The sequence below is a fragment of the Rhagoletis zephyria genome, unplaced genomic scaffold, assembly GCF_001687245.7.
Source record: "Rhagoletis zephyria isolate East Lansing unplaced genomic scaffold, Rhagoletis_zephyria_1.1 Rzeph_scaffold_01112, whole genome shotgun sequence".
In the NCBI taxonomy this organism is placed as follows: Eukaryota; Metazoa; Arthropoda; class Insecta; order Diptera; family Tephritidae; genus Rhagoletis; species Rhagoletis zephyria.
In genome coordinates, this window is record NW_016158196.1 from 7112 (window position 1) to 12998 (window position 5887).

The following is a 5887-nucleotide window of genomic DNA, read 5'->3' on the forward strand; positions in this document are numbered from 1 at the left end:
TAAATTTTAGTATAACAAAGTGCAAGTTTGAGGTAGCTAGGACTTACCATTGATATTTAGAATTTTTTTTTTTGTTGTTTGGTAAGTCCTAGCTTCCTCACACTTGCACTTCATTATACTAAAATTGAATGGGCTAAAAACTTTTTCTAGAGAGCGTAAATAGAAAGTGAATTATTTTAATGAAATTTTGCAGAATTTTCTTAAATTTTGCACAAGGTTTGGAACTCTGATTTTTTTGGGAATTTGTTGTAGAATTAACCATATTTTTATAAAAAATTGCCGAAAACTAAAATATTTAAAAAATAGTTGCCCGTATTGTAAAAAATTCGTTGTACCTAAACTTTATTGACTGACTGAATTAAGGTAGCTGTGCTGGATTGCATAAAAAAAAATTTATTTGTCTCTTCTTAAAAAAAAGGTAGCTCTGTCGGTTTGCATTTTTAAATAAATTTAGTGAGAAAGTGATAATTATTTTGACACTTTTTTTTTAATGCCTCTTTTTCTGGAACTGCATTGCCTTTCTCAATTGTCCTTCAGGATCTTGGCCTTTGCTTATGGAATCACTAAGTATAATGATTATTAAGCAACTCAAAAACTATACCAGCGTGATTACCGACGTATCCTTTTAAGAGGTAGCCGCACCCTTATAAGAGGAATAAGACCCAAACTTTTCAGGTCAAAATTTCAGTAGGTTGCGTCTGTATGGCCTTTTCAATTTTATAAATTATCATTATTTTTAAGTGGAAAAATAAAACTCAAAATTAATGATAATCTCTGCGCGAAAAAATAAAAACCTTAAAATAATCATTATTTGTAATCCCAAAAATAAAAATCAAATAATAATTATTTCCGTTTGAGCGAAAAAATAAAACTCAATAATAATTCATAAAATAATGATTAAATGCTGATTTAAATTATTTTTCTCATAATGATTACCTTCCCTGTTTTTTTTTATTTTTTAATGTACAAAGTACATATATGTATGAATGTAAATGTTTTGTATTCGAAATATTTAATCATAATAAATAGTATTCTTTCAGAATGCTTTTTTGTAATTGAAATTTATTTGGTAGGTTGTAAACGATTTTGGTCAGATTTGGGAAGAAAATTGGTAGGGGAAAAAGTTGTTAGTGGCAACGTTGATTTTATCATTCTTTGCGCTCGGGTATAAAAACGCATCGTGCAAAGTTTAGTGGCAAAGGCAAATAGTATGTATGTATGTTTATTGGACACTCTGAAGTTGCTAAAGCGGTTGTATGACAAACAAACTGTGAGGGTAATTATAAGACGCGACGTAAATTTTTTAGAAAATGAGAACGATTCCAGTATCTGTTCCAGCGACAGCACAGAAGATAGTAACATGGCGGCCAAAATGAAGATTTTAAAAGCTGTACAGAGAGCTCAGCAATAGAAGAGACAAGCGTAAATGATGAAGTGCCAAATAAAATCAATCATCGAGAAGTGGAGTCCACAATTGACGCGGATAGCGCCGAGGGTAAATCGCGTCATGCAAGAGGTAGGCCTAGGCTTATTCGCACAGGGAAAGTTGGTCGCCCCAAAAAATTATATAAAAGGTTGTACTACTTATAGTATGGCGAAGACGTTGGGTTTAAATCCTTTTAAAAGTGAATCTTGTTTGTACGCCAAGCGAGAAAACGGCGTTTATAGTTTCATAGCTGTTTATGGAGATGATCTAATTTTATCATTTCCCAGCGAAGAAGAAATTGAATATATAAAACGTAAATTATCGACTAAAATTGAGCGGTATTATCAAGTTTTTTCTTGGATTTGTCAGTAAAAATATATCAAGGAGTTGTTGAGCGTGGAAGGGGTAAGCTCATGTCGTCCAGATTTCACACCTCTCGATCTTGGTTGCCCAGTAAGCTGTACAAGCTAAAAATCGAGTAAAGCAGACGGGCTACCAATAATTATCGGTTCATTGATGTATTTGACTATTTCATAAAATATAAAGCATGCAGTTAGTGTAATGTGGCTGTCAGCACGAAGAGCCTGCTATATTAGAAGGAGCAAATATCAGCGTTTTATAAATTTAAAATATTCTTTTTTCATAAACGATCTTTATTAATATCTATAGTATAAGTATCATTATATTTGAGATAAAGTTGAAGGAAAAGAAAAGAAGAAGAATTTTAATACGTTTCCACTACTGAGAATGTAACTGATATTTTCATTAAAACTCGCAAAAACAAAAAATTTTAAGTTTGTAGAATTGAGAAAGAGTGTTGAAATTATAAAATGTAATAACAAGTTTAATATGTATTGTTATTTCCACTGAGAACACTCCTGAGCAGAATAAAATATATTATATCGCACATGAGCAAATAGATGAGCGCAAGCCGAAGTTATATTTCTAAAAACCAATGTAGCAACACGATTTCAGTCCTTAATAACCATTGAATTACAAATTTATACGCGTTTCCTTGTACATTCGGACAACAACTCGACTCCAGCGCTATCTGGCGTTTTAAGTTGTGAACCTAAACTATACAGGGACCCACTATGTTTTGTTTTTTATTCAGTTTATTTCAAGGATTAAAAAATTACAACGGACATACAAGTGTTGCTTGATATTCTCAAATAATAGAGAGCTGCGCTGGCCGTTTTAATTTTTTTAAATATTCGTTATTACCCATTTGAGATAAATTATTTTTAATCTCTTCAATAACACCAATGCCTTCCCGTAGAGACGAACCATTGATTTTAAATTTTAGTATCCAAGCATAAATGCAAATCAAGTTACGGGTTAATAAAAACCAAATCTGTTTTATGTTATTATTTGTAAACATTTCTTTAGTTCGACAAATAAAAAAAACGCAAGGAAGGAATGATGAGCCAAATTTTCTTAAGCAGTACGAAGTTCGTAAGAAATTTGCTACGCTTTCTACTATGATTTGCTAAAGTTTGTTTGTGAAAAGTACAAGGCACCCTTGTTTCCAGCAGAAATATATGCCCGTTCCATTATTTCGTCAGGAAGAAGTGAGACAGCAGACTGTAAAATATCAGAATTCAAAACTCCTTGGGCAACACTACTCAAACTCACAAAATAATCGCAATTTATTTCTTAACCATTTACTTAAAAGGTCCGTACTTAGCTTTATACATTGGAATAAGCAAAATAAAAATGAGCATTAAAATTAAACTTGGAAACTCTGAATAAGCAAAATGAGCAATTCAAAACAAAAGATTAAACTTTTCGGCCCTGATAATAAGTAAATATAAATAGCCAATACCCGCTTACTTTGCGGCGCCTTAAAACACCTTTCGAACTGTAAAACAATCATTTAATTACATTCTATGTATGTATATCTATAATACGTGTACCAAATTTCAAGTAAATCGGTCCATAAACAATAAGACTAATTATTTTGTATAAATACCCTGCAGGGAAACCACGAACTAGTGAATCAAATTTCTAGATCCTTACAAGATCCTTATCGCCAAAAAGGAACCAGTCCGATAGTAACTAGATCCCCACCAGTTCAAAATTAGCGAAGCGTGGGACCCACTTTTAAAAAGCTGTTTTATTTAACTTTTTTCATTAGAAATCTATATATAAGGTGACGAATTCAGAACCGGTTCAGAACTATCGAAAAAGGGATGCAGCTTGTTTATTTACATAGATATGTGTTTGGTGCTTTTTCNCTAGATCCTTACAAGATCCTTATCGCCAAAAAGGAACCAGTCCGATAGTAACTAGATCCCCACCAGTTCAAAATTAGCGAAGCGTGGGACCTACTTTTAAAAAGCTGTTTTATTTAACTTTTTTCAATAGAAATCTATATATAAGGTGACGAATTCAGAACCGGTTCAGAACTATCGAAAAAGGGATGCAGCTTGTTTATTTACATAGATATGTGTGTTCAAATACGCTTCCATTCTGCACTTCGCATATGCTTTTTCATAGCTTGGTAATACAAAACAAAAGTTTGTGTTAACATTTTAACATCTCAGGACATTCTGGAATTATCGAAATCGGTTGACGTGGTCCAAAGTTATGCGGTAACATACATAAAAATAAAATTAAAAATAAAAATATTCCGACGACTGATAACCTCCTCCTTTTTTGGAAATCGGTTAAAAAGCATTCTACTTTTTTCTTTCGTCTGTCGATTTTAGAACTGGTTCGGAACTATAGAATTTATGACTAGTTCGGAATTATCAAAAAAGGGATACAGCGGGGGGCAATTGACGCTTCTTAGGACATCGCCATGTCAAATTCGCCAGTTGTTTGCATGCAAAAGAGATTTATCGTAACCCAGTACTGGGTCTCCAGTTCAGAACTACACATTTTCCACACAGGGTATCTTGTTCTTTATATAACAAAAACCATATAAATCCAAGTGTCAAACTTTGTACATAAATTAAAAAGAGCAGTAAAGTTTCATAAAAATTTCACACGTTTTATTAAGAGTTCTTAGAAAATTTTCGGGTAGGCATAAAAAAATTATTCAATTCTAGTAGGTGAAGTGGCTTTCAAACTCTCGTTGTTGGATCTTAAAGCCTGATTATGGTAACTTATAACTTATCTTAACGGAACGTAGAACTTAGAAAATCATAATTAAACCGATTCGAAGGGGCATTAATTTACGTTAAGTTTCGGCTTTTCAATTATAAGCAACATCCATTTAAGAGAATGTTTAAGTGAGAGCCTGTAAGTTACGTTAAGTTGCCATAATGGTCTGCATTACCGTAAGCGCTGTTGGTGCCACTGCTCTGTGATTAGCTTATGGTGGTATCGTTTCTTCCATAAAATGTTGCCCTTCCCCTGTACAAAATGTGTTTGATGTTACACTAAACCCTATAAAAAGGCATGTTTTTGCCTTCCTGTCCTTGTCTAGCTCACGCATTTCACAAAAGCTTCACAGGGCAGAGAATGTGCCTTTTTTGCCTTGCATAAGTGTGACATTTTAAGAAATGGACACAAAATTTTCTTACCCTTTGCCTTTAATTTAGAATCGAACACGTGAAGTGAAAAGGGCAGTCCAAAGGCGATATTTTTTGTTAGAAACGAAATCACCATTACTGTTGGCAACTCGATTCTTACCACGCGAAACGCAAAGTTTTCTTGTGTTGTTTGTTTGGTTCGAGCTAACCAATGTCACCATGGACGCCATCACGAGTGTCATGGTAATATGAGTAACCGCTTCGCTCGGTTTACTAGAAAGTTTCCAAAATTGAAATACATTTTTTGTAGTTGTAGTTTGTAAATTAGTAAAAATATTAATGGTTACCTCAGTGGGAGGGAAGGAATTCATCAAAACAAAAAATCTATGTACAAATTCATTTTAGAAAATTCGCGGACATTCTGCAATATTCCTACGCCCTTGAGGGCCAGTTTTTCAGTACACGGCTGTGGTTTAAACTTCGCTACATGCTTGAGCTGGGTGGTTTTATATGGTAGACAGACGGAGAAAATTAATTTGAATTGATAAGCATAAATGCAAATTACAATTTACCCTTACAGACGGCAGTAATGCGAATAAACCAGCCGCAAGGTCGTGGGTTCGAGTNTTTTTTTTACGTTACTTTCAGTTAGTTGTTGTTGAATTTTTAACAAAATTCATCTCTAAAAATTAAAATGAACTAATAGTAAAATAAGAAATGTGATATAAAATAAAGCAAATGAAAATAAAATAAAGTAAAATTAAATATATAAATAAAATAAAATAAAAAAATATAAAATAAATAATAAAAATAAAGAATGTTTCGCAATCGCTCCAACCGAGTATCGAACCTGGCAGCTACAGGTAGCTCGCAACTCTCTCCACTCGGCTACCGCGTACGCGAAACTCGACTGCTTCGTTTGCTTACTTGTACAAAAGACAACAACTGGCCGTTTTTACCAGTGCTGTCATCGAAAATTCCC

At 33.4% G+C, this 5887-nt stretch overlaps 1 protein-coding gene across 1 annotated transcript in view; it reads left to right on the forward strand.

Annotated features, from left to right (window-relative positions):
- Positions 1-1440: 1440 nt before the first annotated feature.
- pb (homeobox proposcipedia) overlaps positions 1441-5887 on the forward strand; it is a 100144-nt gene continuing 95697 nt past the window's right edge. The window contains exon 1 of the mRNA XM_017615977.1: positions 1441-1516. The gene's annotated coding sequence lies outside the window, so the exon portion shown is untranslated. The remainder of the gene's footprint in view (positions 1517-5887) is intronic.